At 50.3% G+C, this 23620-nt stretch overlaps 1 protein-coding gene across 1 annotated transcript in view; it reads right to left on the bottom strand.

Annotated features, from left to right (window-relative positions):
• Positions 1-23620, bottom strand: part of AGBL4 (AGBL carboxypeptidase 4) — a gene marked incomplete at its 5' end in the record, with an annotated part of 423165 nt that overhangs the window by 101080 nt on the left and 298465 nt on the right.

Raw genomic sequence — 23620 nt, forward strand, 5'->3', positions numbered from 1 at the left:
TTTTCACCAACTTCTTTCCAGATATTTTTTGTTGTTGGCAAAATTCACAAATTAGATTTCGGTCAAGACATTTTAAAAGTTTTGAGCCAAATTTTTTTTTTATTCAAAGAAATTCAGAATGACTTTTTTTTATTTGACAATATCTCAAAGCTGTGAACGCCCCGTTGGTGCAAGACATCGTCAACACGAGAAGGTACGAATCCATCGGCGGGAGAGCGTCTTGTCATCACGATATGCGCGAGGTCTCATTTAGACATCCGTTTTGATGGCTGGACGAAAAATTTAAATGAAAGAAAATCAATGGACCTCTCCAGGGCATGTGCTGTGCATGTTATTAGACCAAGTGCACATATGGCTTACTTGGAGGCTGCCAGAAATGATACATTAATAAATAAATGCCTAACAGCCGGGCAGTGGTGGCCCCATGCACGCCAGTAATCGAGCACTGATGGGAGTGGTGGGGGTCGTGGGTTGGTGAATCACCGCACAAATGCGGGTGTCGAGAAGATGTCATTCCCTGAATGTGGGCTTCGCCTGACGCCCTCTGTAATGTGGACTTCGCCTGATGCCCTCTGTAATGTGAACTTCACCTGATGCCCTCTGTAATGTGAACTTCACCTGATGCCCTCTGTAATGTGACTTCGCCTGACGCCCTCTGTAATGTGGACTTCGCTGTTGCCCTCTGTAATGTGACTTTGCCTGTTGCCCTGTGTAATGGGGACAGGGCGTTGCTCCCTCGTACCCGTGGGCTTACATTCGGGGCGCTCTGGTTTCCTACCCACAAGTACGGACACTCGTACAATTGGCTGAAAACATCTCGATTTGAAGCTTTCTTGACTGCAGGAATTATTTGAGTCTTTCGGTAAAGTCACGTAGAAAGAAAGATTATTTAATTTATTTCCTTTCTACGTGACTTTACCGAAATAAGCAAAGAGTGAAAACATCTTAATGCATAGAGTACGTCGGAGCTTGGACAACTGTTGGAAATTACAGCGCACCGCGTGACTGACCTTTGAACTTGGCTACTCGAAACCTCTGGGTCACTGTCTTCTCTCCGAGAGTGAGTGAATACTGTGCACGTTACGAGTTGATATTATTATACAACATCTTAATATATGGAGGACTGCAGAGATTGGATAAATGTTGGCATCAGCTCACCGCCTAGCTTGCCTCAGCTTGTTGGTGCTTCCTCAGCGATATGGGGGATGCAATTCGCATATGCGATGCTTTGTATATATAACGAGGACATTCACTGTTGTTATTCTTAACAAACTGCTACAAAGTTAGTCAGATTGGCACCGTGCAATTTCCTCGATGTCACAATTGTGATTTGCTCCAGCGACGGGGTATTGTTGAATTCCCTACGCTGACGTTGCTCGTGACTTGCAGAATGAAAACACGAATGAGTGAGCGGTGTTTGTGCCATATGTTATATACATATATAGTACAGAGCAGGGATATTCATACATATTTAATTTGCGGCCAAAATGACCAAAACGCTAGCAGAGTTGAACTGGCATAACAAATATAACCCTAGATTATATTATACACCCCCGGTATAACCCCCATTGCATATGATGTACATGTGTTACATTTAAGCACGTGAAATATCACAAGGAACGAAGAAGACGTGGTGAAATGAGTGAAGAGCAATTTCAGATGACAGAGAGAGCGAGAGAGCGAGATGAGGATGAGATATAGACACACAGAGATGAGAGATGTGTTTAGCGATTTCGGAGGGAGATGTTGTTTGTATTAATGAGATGCATGTAAGAGGGAGATCGCAGAGGGATATATTCAGGACAGAGATATAGGAGTACGATATACCTGTATTCAAAATATGCAGACAATATAGAGATAGGAAAGATGTTAATTTAAAATAGAGATATTTGAAATAGAGATGTATAAAAGTGAGAGATGAGATAAAGGATAGAGATGCATTCAGGGGAGCGCTATTGGCTGATGTAGATGCAGAGCAACCAACTGCAATGTCACATTCAGGTGGTCAGGCCCAGATACCGGTGTCAGGAGCAGCGGAGTGTATCATCGCCGTGATGTCTCCGTATTTGTGAATAGGGGGTCATTGCGTCGTTGTACGTTGAACTGCGGTTCTGTTCTGGGCAGTCGCACACTGCCGGAGAGTTTTTAATTTTCCACGTGTGCATCATCAGCCATCCGCATCTACTGCCACGGTTTGTGCAGTGGATGCGGTTTAGGGTGGACCATGGAGCTACGTGGAAGATCAAACCCCAGGGCATCGTCTGCGTGGGATCTTTCGCAAGGTGCTTGTTTGTGAGTTCTTTTTAACTCCGTTGACCTCTCCAAGCTTCATCGGGGTTGAATTCGCATTGTTTAAGGTTGAGCACGTGGGTCCACGAGGGTTTGAGTGACTTCGAGCGATAACGAGGCGCGTTATTGAGGTCCCGATGAATGAGAGGACAACTGTTTTCCTCGATTCGCAGGATTTGCCTGGATTGGCAGGGCCCCTCTTTGTGCCCAGCGACTGTCTGAACAGAAAGACCGTCGGAAACCCACGTGCCGACCACCGCAGTCAATTGCACCGTGTCGTACGACAGCGACAAAGGAATTCACTTCGTTCCATTTAACTCCAATGCTGCAGAGGGCCCTTTTGTAACGGCGAGGTTTGGGTGACACCCAAAGGCCGGATTAAACGAGGCCACGGGCAGTGGTGGGTGGCCCTATTGTCACGCGACACTTGCCAGAGTGGCCGGAGAGTCCAAAGTAAAAAAAAAGTCTTGGTCGGGAGACGTTTTCCGTGCTGCTGCAACAAACTCATCACAAACACAGACCTTTTATCAAGCCCACTGATGGATGTACGCATGTATGTACAGTATGTTGAACTTCTTTCCCGCCGTACGTAGCCAACCGTGCTAATCGGAGATGCGGGGTTGAGGGCCAAAGCCCACGCGGCGTGGTCTACACGGCCATACTTCACCACGCCGGTCAACGCACGTTGGTGAAGGGCGGGGAGGAAAGACGTGGGAGCCACAGTACAGGACAACGATGGATACTGCCACGCTGCCCACAACGTATCCCCGCAGCCCATGACACCTGTTGTCGCACGGCGGTCGCCCATTCAGGCTCAACGTCTGCTTAGCTTCTGAGATCCGACGGGTCGGGCGCATTTCGTTTGATTTAGTCGTGAGGCTTCCTTCACCATCGGCAGCGCCTGGAACGCTTTGCGAGGTTATGACAGTCATAATAATAATAAAGCAAAGGCCGATGCATGGTGGCGGCAAGTCCCCGGATTTCCCGGAAGGGCGACCTGCTGCTCTCCTCGTACAAAAAAGAGAAGAGAAGACATTCGTTGAAAGCCGCACACTAATTCTGGACCAGTTTGTTTTGAGGATGAAGTGGAAAGTGCCTCTGGAGGGGATTTAATACGGCCAGGGTTGCGAGCGCAGGAGAAAGGGCGGACTTTATCCGGCCAAATCGATACTCAAAAACGGCTACATCAAAGCCCCCCGCCACGTGGCCTTTCCAAAAAACTCCACTGCTCTTGTCCCAAGAGAATTTAAAGGGCATAAAAGCACATGGGACCGGAGTCACAATCTGTACCTAAGCCCTCTCTGATCTCGTGTGAAAGCATAATGGTTCTGGCAGCCCGCGCGCTCACCAACGCACTTATCAGCTTCAACTTCAAACCAGCGCTTCCCTGAGCCGTGCCCATACTAAGAGACAAAATTGATTGTTTTTTTCTAATTTATTTTTGGTTCTCTCTCCTCCACCTCCTCCTCCTCCCTTCTGCGCCTGCTCTTCCCCCTCCTCTTCATCCTTCCCCCTCCACTTTGTCTTTTGAGGAAACAGCTGGTGACAATTTTGTGCCGTGTGCTTTAAGTGCACGATGATTCTGATTTTTCCTTCAGCCAGCGCTGCCAATTTCCGTTCAATTTCCTTGCGCTGAAATTCGGGTCCAATACAATATCTCGGTTGCACCAGAAAAAAAAGAACACGGATAATTTACTCGGGAACGGTCATTTCAAAATTGTACAATATTTTCCGTGTGTTCTGTTGCTTAAAGAAAAGGTGCATTTAGGCACTGTGGGAGGGCACTGACTGGAAATCTATTGTGAGTTTAATTATCAGTCGAGGGTTCGATTCCGACCATCATCATTCACCTGTGGGCAATTAAAATTGGTACCACGTTAGAGGGATGCTGCCTTGATGTGATGGCTATTGGGCGCCACGGTGGCGAGATGTTAACTCCCTCGCCTGTGTGCAGGAGGTCGTGGATTTCATCCCGAGCCTGACGCCTGCTGTATATTTGGAGTTTGCGTGTCTCTCTCCTCGTGGTGACGTGGATTTTTCTCTGGGTCCTCCGGTTTTTCCCTCTACATTTAGAAACATGCGTTTAGAGTATTTGGCTGCTATAAATTTCGACACGATAGGCCACTTCGTTGAGCTATCATTTGTGGCCAGGTCGCTTCTGAAAAAGAGCTACATATCTCAGTGGGCCTTACCTGGTAAAATAAAAAAGTAGGTCATAGAGCACTGGGCCTGGACCACAGAGGTCACAGTCCTGGTACAGCCTTTTGAAACAATGAGGCCGGTTTCTCAAACTCCTCCCGCTTCTGTTCCTCCACCCAGCGGTAAAAATGGGTTCCATCCCGGTTAGCCGACCGGCAGTCCGCGTGTGGCGGTGGGGCAAAGTGTGGGTACTTCTACCTCTTCAAAAGTTGTCGGGCCACCAGGGATTAGAGCGGCTCTTTGAGAGCTGCCTCTATTGAAGGCCTTGCCGCTGGTATCGGCCGAGCTGCACCTTTATATTCTTAGGTTTTTCGGTAAAGTCACGTAGGAAATTTTTTAAAATTAATAAAAGTAAATAAAAAGTTAAATAAAAATGACGACGTTTCGGAGGCAACACAAGCTTCCGTCTTTAGGTGGAACCGTCACAGCACGCTTTTTCTTTTACTTGATACAGCAAGCGTGCTGTGACGGTTCCACCTGAAGACGGAAGCTTGTGTTGCCTCCGAAACGTCGTGATTTTTTATTTTCTTTTTCTTTTTCTTCTATTAATTTTTTACCTATGTGACTTTACCGAAAACACCTAAGAATATGAATCCTTGCAGTCACGAAAACTTCAAATCTAGAACTGCACCTTTATCTTCACCTTAACCTACCGATTTATGAGGTGAGCGGAGGTTGCCTTACATCCGACGTTCCGCTCCACGGCCTAGGAGGTTCGGCACGGTTGGCTACGTACGGTGCGAAAGAAGTTCAATGTACGCACGCACATCGCGCCGAACACCACGCCGCAACAACCCGAGAACACGTCCGTCAGCGAGCAACGCAGCGCGATCGAGAAAAAAAAAACACCCCGTGCTCCAATTCATAATTAATAACGTACAAACTCGTTGCTGCGAGCGTTTGTAACTTTGGATTGAGCTGTTTTCTCTGCAACCTGACAATATGTTTGCAACCACTGTAACCGTGCAACCGTGTTTAACAGACAATTAATTATCAGGCTCCTGCAATTAGCGTTTTAAACCCGCTTGAGTGCGGGGGGGGGGGGGGGGTTAGACTGTGGGGGTAAATTTGCGAAATGAAAAGCAATTTTTTTTAAAATGTCTCTCTTTCAAGCGCAGCGGCCACACTAACGGGTGAACGTAGCAATTTAGAGAGTCAAGGAGACACATTTCAGCAGATGGCACGGTGGCAAATTATTTCACGCTCGCGACAAATGTAAAATGTCATTAAGGCTGATTTAATCACAATAATACCTCTCCGTTCGACCGTAAAAGAAGAACCCGACGCCAGACGAGAGTAATGCGAATTTTTTCACGCTCAGAAAACAACGGGCCGCTACGAGAGCGCAAATGTTTGGGGCTTTCGTGCACATTTGAAAAAGCAAAATCAATCGGGGTGCGCCGCCGCGCACATGTAAAGTGCGGGAGCGTTTGTTTTGCAGCGGCGTGGAGCTTCTACGCTGCCAGCGAGCACGAGCGAGTGCGTGAGCGTCATCGCGCACGATTTCATGCGGCGACTGTGGATGCTCTCCGAGTCACTAAGGTGGGGGGACGGTGATTGAAATAGTAATTGTGTAAAGTAAAGCCATGAATGCGTACACGTGCAGAATGTAAATAACTACTACGATAACAAAAACAACTATGTGATGAAATATATATATACATAACCATGATTGTGTTGCTCAAAGAGGTCGTTGTTGTGAAGCCCGCTGTCTCACCATGGCGGCGGGATGTTAACTACCTCGCCTGGAATCCAGGAGGTCGTGGGTTCCTGATGCCTGCTGCTGTATATTTGGAGTTTGCGTGTCTCTCTCCCCGTGGTCGCGCGGACTTTTCTCCGTCCTCCAGCTTTTCCCTCCACAATTAGAATCAACGTCACGCGTTTCGAGTATTCGGCTACAATGCATTTACCCGTCATGATACGCCACTTCGCTGAGCTATGAGTTGTGACTGCCAGGTTGCTTTTGAAAAATGAGCTATATAGCTCAGTGGCCTTTACCTGGTAAAATAATAAAAAAATTTATACTTTTCGTGTTAACAATTTATCCCTACCCCCCTGCTGTCCCCACCACTACCCATGCCAATTTCTGGATGCAACGCCCACCCCACCACTGCACAAACCAGCCCAACCCTGCGTGTCTTGCGGCGGGGGGGAGGGGCATACACAGGAAGAGGCGGGGACTATGAAGAAGGGGCGGTCCTTAAAAGGAAAGGCGCGAGCCAAAAGAGAGAAAGAGGCAATTGAGAGTCCTAATTTTGGAATGGGAGCGCCTTAAGGAGTTAGAGGGTGGGGCATATAGAGGGACAGGCGGGGGCATACAGAGGTGTGGCACTTCTCTCTTGATTTAAAGTAATACAAAGATCGAATCCAAACAGGTTCAGCAGGAAGCATATATTCGCAGTCCATGGCCACCATCAGTGGGGCGTTTTATATGAACCATTCTTGGGGCCTCCTCTCCCTCATCAACCCGCGCTGACCAGCATGGTGAAGTATGGTCAAACAACCACCACAACTGACACGATCAGCGTAGGCAGCAGTGGATTGACAAAGGGCTGGGCATCATTAAACATTGATTCGTTTCATTTCACTTATGGACGAAAAAATGGGTACAGTTGTTTAATTGTGGAATTGCTAATACTGGCTTATGCTCTCCAACAGTCATTGCATAAGGCCACTTATCCACACTCGGCAATGCATGCCATTACTATATGCATGATCGACAGCTGGAGTAAAAAACTAATTATTCTTGCGTGCGCAAACGTATGTATGTTGAACTTCGTTCGCACCGTACGTAGCCAACCGTGCTAATCGCATGTGCGGGGTGGAAAAGACAACATACTAAATCGTCGGTGAATGGTCAGCTGAGGCCAACAACTCACTCCGCTTGAGAATCCGGCCGGACCACACGTGGCTGATCCTCCCAGATACGAACAGACTTCAGCGATTCCATCTCAGTGCTCTGACACGGCAGTGAAAACAGGGAGTCACGTGACCCGGGGGGGAGGGGGGGGCGGTGTTTCAGACTGTGGGGGCAGCAGAATAGAATAAGCGATCTCCTAACGAGCACACATTCGCACCTCCGAGTAGCACGGTTGGCTACGTACGGTGTGAAAGAAGTTGAACATGCATACGTACACATCAATACGTGGTCACGGGCTGGGGAAGGGAGGGGTGGAGGATGGGGGGGGGTCGAAGGGGGGGGTATTGATGGCTCTTGGCTCTTTTGTTGCTGGTAAGGGAAATGTTACAGTCAAGCTATCAGCCATCAATCTGGGCAGCGAAATGCCACACAACTCGCAGCCCCGGTAGAAACCGATGGCCGAGCATCTGCATAATGACGTGCAGGCGGAAAAGGTTGAGAGGCAAAAGGCGCATAATAATAATCGTAATAAATAAATAATAGGGAACGCATTAAAGTCGGTCGCGCTTTGTAAGGGCGGCAGAAATTAAACGCGTCGGCATTCGTGCTGCCCCCCCCTGCCCAACTCCCACCCTGCACCAGCCCCCCCGCTCTCCCCGTGCCACCCACCGTGTCACACACCGGGCCACCCACTGTGCCACACGCACCGTGCCATACACCGTGTCACACGCACCGTGCCACACACACCGTGTCACACACACCGTGCCACACACACCATGCCACACACCGTGCCACACACAACGTGTCACACACACCGTGCCACACACACCATGCCACACACCGTGCCACACACACCGTGTCACACACACCGTGCCACACACCGTGCCACACACTGTGTCACACACCGTGTCACACACCGTGTCACACACCGTGCCACACACCGTGTCACACACACCGTGCCATACACCGTGTCACACACCGTGTCACACACCGTGTCCCACACACCGTGCCACACACACCGTGCCATACACCGTGTCACACACCGTGTCACACACCGTGTCCCACACACCGTGCCACACACACCGTGCCATACACCGTGTCACACACCGTGTAACACACACCGTGTCACACACCGTGTCACACACCGGGCCACCCACTGTGCCACACGCACCGTGCCATACACCGTGTCACACGCACCGTGCCACACACACCGTGTCACACACACCGTGCCACACACACCATGCCACACACCGTGCCACACACAACGTGTCACACACACCGTGCCACACACACCATGCCACACACCGTGCCACACACACCGTGTCACACACACCGTGCCACACACCGTGCCACACACTGTGTCACACACCGTGTCACACACCGTGTCACACACCGTGCCACACACCGTGTCACACACACCGTGCCATACACCGTGTCACACACCGTGTCACACACCGTGTCCCACACACCGTGCCACACACACCGTGCCATACACCGTGTCACACACCGTGTCACACACCGTGTCCCACACACCGTGCCACACACACCGTGCCATACACCGTGTCACACACCGTGTAACACACACCGTGTCACACACCGTGTCACACACCGTGTCCCACACACCGTGCCACACACACCGTGCCATACACCGTGTCACACGCACCGTGCCACACACACCGTGCCACACACCGTGTCACACACACCGTGCCATACACCGTGTCACACACCGTGTCACACACCGTGTCCCACACACCGTGCCACACACACCGTGCCATACACCGTGTCACACACCGTGTCACACACCGTGTCACACACCGTGTCCCACACACCGTGTCCCACACACCGTGCCAAACACACCGTGCCATACACCGTGTCACACGCACCGTGTCCCACACACCGTGCCACACACACCGTGTCACACACACCGTGCCACACACACCGTGTCCCACACACCGTGCCACACACACCGTGTCACACACCGTGTCACACACCGTGCCACACACCGTGCCACACACACCGTGTCCCACACACCGTGTCCCACACACCGTGCCACACACACCGTGTCCCACACACCGTGCCACACACACCGTGTCCCACACACCGTGCCACATCACACCGTGTCACACACCGTGCCACACACCGTGCCACACACCGTGCCACACACACCGTGTCCCACACACCGTGCCACACACACCGTGCCACACACCGTGTCACACACCGTGCCACACACCGTGCCACACACCGTGTCACACACCGTGCCACACACCGTGCCACACACCGTGTCACACACCGTGCCACACACACCGTGTCACACACCGTGTCACACACCGTGCCACACACCGTGCCACACACCGTGCCACACACACCGTGTCCCACACACCGTGCCACACACACCGTGCCACACACCGTGTCACACACCGTGCCACACACACCGTGCCACACACCGTGTCACACACCGTGCCACACACACCGTGCCACACACCGTGCCACCCACCGTGCCACACACCGTGCCACCCACCGTGTCACACACCGTGCCACACACACCGTGTCACACACACCGTGTCACACACACCGTGCCACCCACCGTGCCACACACACCGTGACACACACACCGTGTCACACACCGTGCCACACACACCATACCACCCACCGTGCCACCCACCGTGCCACACACACCGTGACACACACACCGTGCCACCCACCGTGTCACACACACCGTGTCACACACACCGAGTCACACACACCGTGCCACACACCGTGCCACACACACCATACCACCCACCGTGCCACCCACCGTGTCACACCCACCGTGCCACACACACCGTGTCACACACCGTGTCACACACACCATACCACCCACCATACCACCCACCGTATCACACCCACCGTGCCACCCACCGTGCCACACACACCGTGACACCCACTGAACGCCGCCGGACTCCCGCGGCGATGCCGATGGGAGTTGCTGCCACTCTGACATCGAGGGTAGAGTTATTTATTCCGGTGATGTACGGTGCCCCGATCCCGCGCGTGTTGCATTTGCAGAGAGAAAACCTCGGGAAATTGTTCGACTAATTTACGAACATTGAAAGTATGTTGTTGTTGTTGTTGTTCGGAAAAATGGAAGGGAACCGACGACAAATGACGACATGTGTAGTGGATACCCACGGGCTATCTGCTCATGAATCATGTTGATGAATTTACAATGCAACGTGAGTTTTTATTTGAAATAAAAAAGACAACATTATTTGTCTACGGTCGCACTGATTGATCTGATCGATGTATTAGTTAATTATATATGCATGTACGTTGAACTTCTTTTACATCATACCTTGCCAACTGTGCTCATCGGAGGTGCGGGGGAAGGACAACACAACTGAACACGAAAAGCAGTTCTACAGAAATGCGTTTCGATTTAGATTTAAAAGTGAATAGCGCCAGTAACTTCCTGATAAATTAGAGCATTTCACACCGGATAATCCCTTGAGATGGAATGTCTCGTTCGCAAGACTGTCCAAAGCTGTCAGTTGACTCACATGTAGCAAAACACGTACTAATGAATTTGACAAAGAACTGTGAATAACTATTATTATTATTTTCATCATCATAGATTTGAAATGTAAAAAAAAGGTGTAGCACATAACACAACAGCGCTTCCCTTCCGCCGTTCTACGGCGTTTTTTGCAGCCATCGCACGGTGCAATTTGACGAATTTTCCGACTGGAAGTTGCCGCGTAACTAAATCTGACGGCTTGAGTACGTTGAGGGTTTGGTGGAGAGCGTGGATGGTGTGAAACTCCCCGGTGCTGCGGGATGCCAAGGAAGCGCCGTACCCTGGCTTGCCGAGGGGCAGGGCAGCAACTAACGTCATCTGTCCCTTCTGTACGGGGATCGAGCGTTGCCCCCTCGCACGCGCTCCGGTTTACTCCCCCACATGTACAAGCGCTTGGATGAAAACTTATTAATATATACAGAGGACTGCAGAGCTTGGGTCACTGTTGGTGCCGACTCACTGCCTGCTTGGATGCCCTCCAGCTGGTCTGTTGATCCTCAGCCCATCACGAGATCCGATTTGCATGAACGACGCTCTATGAAACTAAACAATTATTTTTCTACGTGACTTTACCGAAAGAACCGAAGAGTATGGATTCCTGCAGTCACGAAAGCTTCAAATCGAGATTAGACAATGATTCTCGTGGTTGGTGCATCCTCCATAGGGGCCGTCCATAAATGACGTCACGCGATTTTGGACGATTTATGACCCCCCCCCCCCCCCCATCGTCACACGGCGTCACAAAAAGTCAGACCCCCCCTTCAAATATGACGTTACAAAGCTCTGCCCCCCCCCAAAAAAAAATAAAACATGCTTCAAATCTCTTTAAACTATTGTCATTGTTACGCGTATTTAATGTGCCGTTGCACTCTGATGTTGTAGGAGAAAATATTTATAAAAAAAGTATATTTAATTAAGTAGAACGTGCTGTCTATTTATTTAAAGTTGCGCATTTTGATGTGACGTCACATTTCTCAACCCCCCCCCCGACTCGTCACACATCGTCACAAATGTCTGACCCCCCCCCCCCTAGGTACGTGACGTCATTTATGGACTGCCCCATAGCGAATCATTGGCCAGGGTCTAGAGTACTCACATGCCCCATTCTTTGAGCCACATTGATTCACATACCACTGGCGTACGAGCCCCTACTCACGACTGACCACAGCTCACTGTGCTCGCTGACCAGACGACAGGGCTGTATTGAACGTGAACCGTTCTTCCACATGGGGGGTAAAGAACACATTACAATAATGGCATCATAACGCGGTTCGTGAATAACGTGTCAATCCACTTTGCCACACCGCGTCCGATACGGGGGTTGTTTGGACATATTTCACCAGGATTGGTCAGCGCGGTTTGGTCAAGAGGATGGATATCACTCACCACGTATGTTAACCGTGGCAAGGAATGGAACGCAGGTGGCCAGATTCATCGGTCATCGCTGCCCCCTGATCTCTAGTAGAGAAGGCCGTGGGATGCCACTGGGTGGTGGTGGTAGTGGTGGCTCACATCGGTTATCTAGCATTTAGAACCGTCAAACTCCCTGGCTGCTGGCTGGGCCTGTAAGAGGGAGGAGAGTGAGTAAGCTGCTGACCGATCTGTGTAGTGGAATGTTGCCCCCCCCCCCCCCACCACCAATACGTGTAAGTTTTCTCCAGGCCACTCCGATTTCAAACCACTACAACGGTGCTACTGCTAACTTGGGTCACCACTCAATTTTGGCACCACGATGGCTAGGAGATGCTAACTACCTCGCGTGGTATACAGGAGGTCGGTGGGTTCGATCTCGACCCTGACGCCTGCTGTATATTTGGAGTTTGCGGTGTCTCTTTCTTCGTGATCGCGTGAATTTTTCTCCGGTTGTTGAGGTTTTTGCCTCCACATTTAGAATTAACATCACGCATTTAGAGTATTTTGCTGCTGTAGATTTCAACACGCTGAGCCACTTCGTTGAGCTATCATTTATGGCCAGGTCGCTTCTGCAAAAGAGCTACATAGCTCAGTGGGACTTACCTGGTAAAATAACAATAATAGTTTAGTGTTAAATTAGTTTCGTTTAATAGAGGAAAGTGGAAACAAATGACGAAATGTGCAGTGGGCAACCTATCTGCCCAAGCATCGTGATGATGATGATGACGAGCAGATGAAGGCTGACGATGAAGCCGCCGATGAAGCTGACGACGATGTTCCCCCGCTTCTAATAATAATACAAATGTGTAATGCGCATTCGATCCCAGGATCCCGATGCGCAATGCATGAAAAGCAGAAAACTAAAACAGACCCGGGGCAACCGACCAATCCAAAGAGGAAAGGTCACTTTAAAGAGATGGGGTTTCCAAAGCAGACACGAATCTATCAACCGACTCTGATTTCCGAGTAGATTCTCACCACGCTGAGGCCGAGCAGCTCCCGGTGCACGTAGTCGAGGCCCCGGGCCTGCAGAGCGTCGAGGTAGCGCTGCAGCTGCGAGTAGGTGTACGGGAAGCAGTAGGCGAACTGATAGTCGTCCTCCTCGCGGTCGAAGCAGAAGGCGAACGACACGACGTAGCGCCCGCGGTGCTCGGGGCTGCGGTAGTAGAACACGTGCTTGCCGGGCAGCCTCGTCCTGTGACGCACGCACACAAAGACAAAGATCCCCCGTATAGTCTAGACAGAGTGTTTAGGGCAAGTGTTGTTAGTGAGCGCCTATGAAGGCCGGCACGGCGCACGAGGCAGTGGTTGGCCAACACCACGCCCGGCCGCCTTTGTCTCCCCCGGTGGCGATGTTTACACACCGCATCGGGTATTCATTTGAGGCGGAGTCGACCTAGGGGAGGCCCAGGACCGGTTCAAATAATAATCGTCACTGCTGACGGCCGTGAGCGGGAATCAAACTCCGGTCACTGGCTTTATAGCCCCGCGCTTTAACCACTACACTGCAACTCTGATTAGCACGGGTGGTTAACGCACGGTGCGAAAAAGGTTCAACACATATACATACTACCGTTGAATACACACACAAGGAAAACATTCATTCACATGCACACACCACAAGCAGGGCGGGATGAAGACGTTGTAGGCCCCTGGGCGACAGGTACTGTGAGCCCCCCAGTAATATTTTCAAAAGGAAAACAAATCTCGATTTGAAGTTTTCGTGACTGCAGGGCAGTGGCGGCTCGTCAATAGAGGGCGCAGGGGCGCCGCCCCCATCAATATTCAAGAAATATACATATGCAAAATTTATATAAAAATACATAAATAAAATATTTTTTTCATACGATGTGCCGGCTGGTAGTAAGAAAAGCATCAGCATTTAATAAAAACTGGCTTTAATCGGTCAACTATTTTCTATGTTTTTCAATGTGTTTCATGCGGGGCGCCGGACAAATGGATGTCTATGTGAGACTTTACATTTTCGGACAGCATGTGACCTGAAGCTGGTCTCTAATTGGTTTCTTAAAGATTCTCCTCGGGGCGCAAGTCGTTGCGTCCCTGGCCAATCAGAATTGGATACATGTTATTTTATCCAATCTGATTGGTTCTCGTCACCTGTCATTCAAATTTACGCTGTAGGCCACTACTGCGAGTGCGAAGGCGACACCACTTTGACACTTGCTAGGCTGATCAAATTTTTTGTGTAAACAATGGCAGCAGTTCATCCAAATTCTGTAATTTATTTACAAAAAAACCCTTTCACAAGGCTTTCGTTGGAAGAAATAAAAAAGATAAAGGATCTCGGACCGGACCAACCCGATTTACAAATCCAGCAGCAGGCCAGTGACAGAGGACGAAGCTACACACGAAGCTTCACCCGCGCTTGTTATGAGAAACGGAGGTGGCTGGCTGGATGTGATGTTAGCAATTCTCTTTTTTGTTTTCCCTGTCTTTTATTTCAAAGTGTCGGCACTGAAGTTTTGTGGACAACGACGGGGGTAAGAGACCTCAAACATCTCTCTGACAAATGCAAACGTCATGAAAGTAGCCGCAGCCATATTGATAATAGCATGAAACTAACGTTTTTATGTTCAAGTAAGAAACATGCTTTTTGGTACTTTGGTCTGAAATGTATATAAAAGAGAAACATTTATGTTCAAGTAGGAAACATGCTTTTTGGTACTTTGGTCTGAAATGTATATAAAAGAGAAACATTTATGTTCAAGTAGGAAACATGCTTTTTGGTACTTCTTTTGGTCTGAAATGTAAATAAAGATCATCAAAATTTATATTCAAGTAGTCAAAATGGTTTTTGGTACTGCTTTATATTTATTTGCCCCCCTCAATAAAATAAAAAAAATGCGCCCCCCCAAAAATAAATATCACCAGCCGCCACTGCTGCAGGGATCCATAATACTCTTTGTTTCATTCGGTAAAGTCACGTAGGTATATTTTTATTATATTTTATACCTACGTGACTTTACCGAAAGAACCAAAGAGTAAGGAAAACAAAGTTAGGTAAAAATTAAATTGTATTTTAACAAGGCTAACAACAAATACAATTCGGCATTCACGAACGAAATAACGTTTCACTTCTTCTTGGTTCTTTCGGTAAAGTCACGTAGAATGGAAATAATAAAATAATAAAAATAAAACAATAAAATAATTCTCACGACGTTTCGGCCACAACGCAAGCAGCCGTCCTCATGTGAAGAACAGGTCTGTCGAGAAGACAGAGTCTGAATGACACACTCCAGGCTTGGAGCGACTATTTAAGCTGGGATGGAGGGGGGAAGGGCGCCTTGACAAAATAATTAGCAGACCTGTTCTTCACCTGAGGACGGCTGCTTGCGTTGTGGCCGAAACGTCGTGAGAATTATTTTATTATGTTTTTTTTTGTATTATTTTATTATTTCCATTCTACGTGACTTTACCGAAAGAACCAAGAAGATGAATCCCTGCAGTCACGAAAGCTTTAAATCGTTTCACTTCATCTCTGGAGGCCCTCCAGCTGACGGAGGCCCCTGGGCTGCAGCCCCTAAAGCGCCGTGCCTCGATCCGGCCCTGACCACAATAGCAAACACCTCCAAGCCTTCTAAGTCGTCGAGGTCATTTCCGTCGGCTAGCGTCTAGTAAGGGCCCCAGGGGAAGGCCCAGGACCGGTTCAAATAAAAATCGTCATTGGTGTTGGCCGTGAGCGGGAATCGAACTGGGGTGGCCGGGGTTCGTGGCGCAGCGCGCTAACCGCTGCACACGCGCGCGAGAGAGGGAGGAGTGGGGGGGGGATGGAACGAACGATGATGGAGTCGATCACGCCGAGGTTGGAGTCTTCTTGTACCTACGTCCCCCTGTCTGCGCCGCCCCATGGAACCAAGGCACCCAAAAGATCGGGGGGGAGGGGCGGGGGGGGCAATCACGGACGCGCGGGCCATCGTGCGAAAGATAAAGGCGCGGCCCTGCAATCGCCTTCTCGCGCCCACTGCTCGCGGAAGGGAACTTAACCGGAGGGGGGGGGGGTGGATTTAGAGGGCCCCTTCTGCAGAGGGATTTGGCCTCTTCTTCCAATGTTGGCTAGACGTCTTGGAAGGGATGTGAATAACCCACACTTTACAACTAACGGGGCAGGGTGAAGGAGGGCAGGTGACCGAGACGGGCACTGGGGTGACACCCAAGGGTTCGGCATCCGAGGGGAAGACCTCAGTACAGACTGCGGCATTCACGGAAACTGTCACGGCGGGTCCAGAAGGATATCGTGACTTGAACAAAGAGGAAGAGCTGAAGACAGAATGGTGATGAGGAAAGGGCTGCAAGGGCTGAGCTTGGCGGTCAGGAGTCGATCGTGTTCAAGTCGTGGGCTGGGATCCGGCAGAAGGAAGGAAACGACGGCGAGGCGTGGTTGCGTCAACAGCTTTGACTGCGAAAACCTCTTGGCCTGCTTGATTCGGCTTCATCGTTCATCCCTTAGAGCAGGGGTCCCCAACCCCCGGGCCGCGGACCGGTACCGGCCCGTGGCCTGTTAGGAACCGGGCCGCACAGCAGAAGATGAGCGTCCGCGCATCTTTCCCGCACTATGCACTTGTCTCAGTCACAGTTTTTGGTAAGCCCCACACAAGCTCTAACCCAGAGCAAAATGAGTAAAAAACAAACGTCGCTGGAGAGCTTCTTTGAAAAGGTGGCGAGACCCAATGATGAACCCCCGCCCCCACCACCGGTCCGTGAAAAGATTGTCTTCCACGAAACCGTTGCCTGGCGCCAAAAAAATTGGGGACCGCTGCTCTTAGAGCCCTTTGTCATCAACCCACCGCTGGTTCAAAGGATTCACACACAGGGGTTGCCTGCCCGTACTTCAACCGCGCTGATCATCGCAGGTTGGCGAGGTGGAGCTGGACCCAGCACTGACGCAGACGCAACTCGCCACTGATGTCAGCCGTGGCTTGGATTCAAACTCGGGTGGCCGTGTGCGTATCGCGGTATGCTTAATCGCTGCACCACTGCTCCTGAGACTTACTTGGAAACCCACGAAGTTAAGCGACTCACAGACCTACACATCGGTATGTTTACAGAAGCTCAAGTCTCCTGTATGCCACGCGACTTGTGTGTGATGCCACCCCCACTCTGAATCCTTCCCTCTCCCCGCCCCCTTTGAAAACAGACGCTGCTCCACGCAACTCCCGCTCGCTCCGTCTTTCTCTCTTCTCCCTGTCTTCCCTCCCCACTCATCATCACCCTTTCATCCACGACATCTTGACCGGGTCACTCCCCCTACTGCTCCCATCCCCGCTCGGCACTCCGTCTTCCTTTCCGCTTGCCCGTCTTGAGCAGCGTGCCCTCTCAGTCTGTCTTGTCTCCCCTTCCCGGGGCTTTGTGTGCCACGGATGAAAGGCTTTTAATAGAAACCTACATACTCACATATAGACCCACAGACCTGCATAGGGACCCATATGTTTACCCAGAGACCCACATACTTAGCCAGAGACCCACATACTTACCCACAGACCCACACACTTACCCAAATACCCACATACCCAGAGACCCACATACTTACCCAGAGACCCACATACCCAGAGACCCACATATCCAGAGACACACATACTTACCCAGAGACCCACATACTTAGCCAGAGACCCACATGCTTACCCAGAGACCCACATACCCAGATACCCATATTCTTAACCAGAGACCCACATACCCAGAGACCCACATACCCAGAGACCCACACACTCACCCAGAGACCCAAATACGTACCCAGAGACACACTTACCCAGAGACCCACAAATCCAGAGACCCACACGCTTACCCAGAGACCCACATACCTACATACTTAGCCAGAGACCCACATGCTTACCCAGAGACCCACATACTTACCCAGAGACCCACATACTTACCTAGAGACCCACATACCCAGACACCCATATACTTACCCAGAGACCCACATACTTACCCAGAGACCCACACACTTACCCAGAGACCCACATACTTACCCAGAGACCCACATACTTACCCAGAGACCCACACACTTACCCAGAGACCCACATACTTACCCAGAGACCCACATACTTACCCAGAGACCCACATACTTACCCAGAGACCCACATACTTACCCAGAGACCCACACACTTACCCAGAGACCCACACACTTACCCAGAGACCCACACACTTACCCAGAGACCCACATACTTACCCATTGACCCACATACCCAGAGACCCACACACTTACCCAAAGACCCACATACTTAGCCAGAGACCCACACGCTTACCCATTGACCCACATACCCAGAGACCCACACACTTACCCAGAGACCCACATACTTAGCCAGAGACCCACACGCTTACCCATTGACCCACATACCCAGAGACCCACACACTTACCCAGAGACCCACACACTTACCCAGAGACCCACATACTTACCCAGAGACCCACATACTCACCCAGAGACCCACATACTCACCCAGAGACCCACATACTCACCCAGAGACCTACATACTCACCCAGAGACCCACATACCCATAGACCCACATACCCAGAGACCCACATACCCAGAGACCCACATACCCAGAGACCCACTTACCCAGAGACCCACATACCCAGAGACCCACACACTTACCCAGAGACCCACACGCTTACCCAGAGACCCATAGTATTTACATAGCGCGTGCACGCGGGGGTAACTCATCATCCCCTGCCGTGCCCTTCTGACGTCGGGCCCTTGCCGCGACTGCGCAGAATAACACAACCAAATAATGAACCCAATTATATTGCGTCGTGTTGTACTTTATTAGGTGCCAGGGAGCAGGCGGTAATTAAGTTCCTCTGCAGCAATGAGCGTGCGGGTCGTGTGAATCGCTTGTCTTTTCAAACCGAAAAGAAAAAAAAAGATGCGCGTTGCATATTTAACGCGAGTCTCCCGTCCGTGCCTTGTCACGGAGGTGGGGACGAGCGCGCAGGATTAATTTCGCGTGCGGCTAGCGGTGGAGGGAAAAGGAAACCCTCTGGCAGCCAACAACAACAACAAGAACCCCAACAATCCCAGAAACCCTGGAAGGAAATCAAAGAGTGGCCCGCTCGTGCCTTGGCGCAGGACGTTCGCGAGCTCGATGCTAACGTCGAGGTCTGCCAGGCACGGCGAGGCGGCTTCGAGAGAGGAGGAGAGAGAGTTCGCGTTGCTTTGCTGTCCCATCAAGTCGCTTCGCCGTGACACAAAGACGCATCGCGTGCACGCCGAGACGCTTGCAGACCACTTGCCCCGCCGTGTGTGTGGGTGTGTACGTGTGTGTGCGTGCGTGTGTGTGTGCGTGTGTGTGTGTCTGTGTGTGTCTGTGTGCTTGTGTGCGTGTGTGTGTGTGCGTGTGTGTGGGTGTGTGCGTGTGTGTGTGTGTGCGTGTGTGTGTCTGTGTGCTTGTGTGCGTGTGTGTGTGCGTGTGTGTGTGTGCGTGTCTGTGTGTGTGTGTCTGTGTGTGTCTGTGTGTGTGTCTGTGTGTGTGTGTCTGTGTGTGTGTCTGTGTGCGTGTGTATGCGTGTGTGTGTGGGTCCGTATGTGTCTGTGTGTGTGTCTGTGTGTGTGCGTGTGTGTGTGTGCGTGTGTGTGTGCGTGTGTGTGTGCGTGCGTGTGTGCTTGTGTGTGCGTGTGTGTGCGCGTGAGTGCGTGGGGAGCGGTAGTGTAGCGGTTAGCGCGCTGCGCTATGAATTGGCGACTCGGGTTCGATTCCCGCTCACGGCTAACACCAGTGACGATTATCTGAACCGGTCCTGGGCCTCCCCTAGGTCGACTCAGCTTTAAATGAGTACCTGGTGCGGTGTGTAAACATCGCCATTGGGGAGACAAAGGCGGTCGGGCGTGGTGCTGGCCACCCACCCCCTCGTGTACCGTTCCGGCCTTCATAGGTGCTCGCTAACAGCACTTGCCCCTACAGTCTGTTAAGGCTATACGGGGGATCTTTGTCTTTGTCTTTGTATGCGTGTGTGTGCGTGCGTGTGCATGTGTGCGTGTGTGTGCATGTGTGCGTGTGTGTGCGTGTGTGTGTGTGTGTGCGTGTGGGTGCATCGGTCAGCAGTCGTCTCAGTCAGTCGACCCGTGCTGGGTCTGCCCCGTGACCTCCTGCCCAGCGTGCGTTCGACACTTGGCGGTTGTTGTTGTGGTTGTTGACGGCGAAGTAAAATGCGCGACAGGTAAGTGCTACCAAAACATTGTTCGTCAATCAATTGTCCTCATTTCGTTTGTGAACGAGTTCATCGCCTACCGTCAATATTGTGTCGTTACCAGAACCATTCCAATTCGGTTGACATGTTGATGCCGCACTGCGCGTTTGCAAGCTGCACCTGTGAAGGCAACAACGACGACGATTCGCCCGTCCGTGGGACCGTCGGCGCAGGCGCCGCGAGTTAGCGAGCGCCTATTGATGCCGGGATTCCGCGTGACGCGGCGTGGGGGGTGCGGGGTTTCTGAAGTCGCAATCTTCGCGACTCCCGACCGCGGGGGGGGGGGGGGCAGCCTTCGCTGTTATGTGGGAGGGGGGCAGGGGAGGGGGATGTCCGAATACGCAAAATAATTAAATAAAGGACGATAATTTTGTATTCTTTAATTATTTTGCATATCCCCCCCTCCTGCCCCCCCCCCGCGTCAGCCTTCACTGTTATGGGGGATTATTCACGTTACATTATGTTCACACGCAATTAGCACCCAACACGTTTAATTAGCATGCGGTAGGTTAATAATTATATACGCGCAATTTAATATTTACAGTTTAATAACGCTATTACAAAAACGCACTGTGTTCAGGTTAACCCGAGTCGCACTATCACTGCGAAGGGGGGGGGGGAGGGATTTCTACCGGCTTGAAGAGTTTGTTCTGTTATTTGTGTACAATTATTTTAGCGACGAGAATAAGACGCGTATATATACACGTAAGGAGAACATCTTTCGCACCGCACATAGCCAACCGTGTCAAACGCGAGCCAAGGACAATAAACTAAACACAAAACGCAGCTCTAAAGAAATGAGTTTTCAATCTCGATGATGATGATTTAAAAGTACATAACTCCAGCGGCTTCCTAACATCGGAAGGCAGAGCGTTCCAGACGGCCGCAGAAGCGCATCTGAAAGCGCCGCGCGATGCGGTGACCTCCGTCTTTGCTCGACGGCCAGAAGCCAGAAGCCACCGCTGCCGCTGCGAGGATGCACGGAGTTCGCGTGATGGTGGTTCATGCTCCTTGACGAGATCAGCGTGGGATTGAGGTTCATTTGTGGCGAGCACTTCGTGTGTAACGAGTGTGAAAGGCAGCGAATAGTGCAAGTGAGAGAGAGAGAGGGAGAACACGGGAGAGAGTTCAAGAGAGATTTGACTTTTAAACAACTTTTATTGCCGCCAGCAGCAACAGCACTGGATGCGATCTCCGATATGAAATACACAGTCACCAGCAAACAAATGAAAACAAACGTTACAGAGAGAGAGAGAGTGAGAACACGGGAGAGGGAGAGAGTTCAAGGGACCCGGCAGAGCACGTGGGTGAGCGCGGGGCACACGAGGTCTTCGGATTCCACACATCACGTGGGTGTCATCGCCCGTGCGCACTTGCTTCGATCGCATTGTCCGTGTGACAATAGCGTCGGGGGTAGCATAGTACATGACGTCCTCGTCTTAATTAGCACGTGTAGGATTCCCGATACTGTAATCCAGTGGATTAATTGACAAGTCTTCCAGCCGGAGGGGATATTTCTGGGGATTGTTATATATTTTTTTAGAATATATTCATTTGTTGATATGTTTAAGTCGACTTTTTGGCTTCGTGAGATTTTTCTGTAATTTTGCTACGCGTGCTCTCACGGAATACGCGTTATATATAATGTTCACCCTTGTAGGATACTGCAGGTAAAAGCCGCAATTATCCCATTGTTGTTGGATAACAAAGGTGGATTAACTTGTCCTCCCCTCCCCCCGCACCTCTGATTGGCACGGTTGATTACGTACGGTGCCAAAGAAGTTCAATATATGTAATAAACTATTAAACTATATATTTTTTTTTACCAGGTAAGATCCACCGAGCAATTCAGATTTATTTCAGAAGCCACCTGGCCACAATTTAAAGCTCAACTAAGTAGCTTATAACGTGGACATTTATAGCAGACATCCTCTAAATTAATGTTGATAAATGTGGAGGGAAAAACCGGAGGCCGCGGAGAAAAGTCCACGCGACCACGGGTAGAGAGAAACGCAAATAAACAGCAGGCGTCAGGGTCGGGATCGAACCCACGACCTCCTGTATACCAGGCGAGGTAGTTAACGTCTCCTAGCCACCGTGATGATGAGAGAGAGACACGCAAACTCAAAATAAACAGCAGGCGTCAGAGTCGGGATGGAACCCACGACCTCCTGTATACCAGGCGAGGTAGTTAACATTTCCTAGCCACTGTGATGATGAGAGAGAGACACGCAAACTCAAAATAAACAGCAAGCGTCAGGGTTGGGATCGAACCCACGACCTCCTGTATACCAGGCGAGGTATTTAACATCACCGAGCCACCGTGAAGATGAGAGAGAGACACACAAACTCCAAATAAACATCAGGCGTCAGGGTTGGGATCGAACCCACGACCTCCTGTATACCAGGCGAGGTAGTTAACATTTCCCAGCCACGGTGCAGCCCGTCATCAATCAACTTGTGGAACTAGTGCAATCTATTAACTTGTAGAACCCATGTAATCAATAAACTTTGTAGAACTACTGTCATAAATCAACTTTTCGAGCCGGTGTAATAAATTAACCTGTTCAAATTGTAATAATTATAATCGATTTTGTTTTGCGGTTGTCGGGAGATTTTGTAACTTTAAATCCGCAAAGGTTTTTTTTTTCCTCTCTTACATCTTTTGGAAGAAAAATGCCCAAGTCGGCAGTAAAATCGGCGCACGCTGCATTGTGATTTACGCCTTACGAGCCCGGAGGGGGAATTTAAACCACTTCATAGTCTGGAGTAACACCTTTCTGCACAGCGTATCATTTACATGGTCTGCGCATATATACTATTTTACGATTTAAAAAATGAAAAAACCTCACAATACAGTACTGCGGTAGAACGTAATTATACTTATTTGTAATGGAATTGTTATCGTTGACCCGGCAGTGAGAAGTTAATGTCCCACGTGTGATCGTGCAGCTTCGAGCATTTACATCTTACGTTTCTGCCGTGGTGATGATATCTTAAACGAAAGCTGGAAAATGAAAGTTTCTAACACCTTTACCGGAAATAGCTGAATTTGGTTTCATTTGTCTTCGTCTGTTTTTAAAACTCACAAGTTATGGGTCACACA

Source organism: Lethenteron reissneri, chromosome 39 (assembly GCF_015708825.2).
Source record: "Lethenteron reissneri isolate LAM-NWPU_2019-01 chromosome 39, ASM1570882v1, whole genome shotgun sequence".
Taxonomy (NCBI): domain Eukaryota; kingdom Metazoa; phylum Chordata; class Hyperoartia; order Petromyzontiformes; family Petromyzontidae; genus Lethenteron; species Lethenteron reissneri.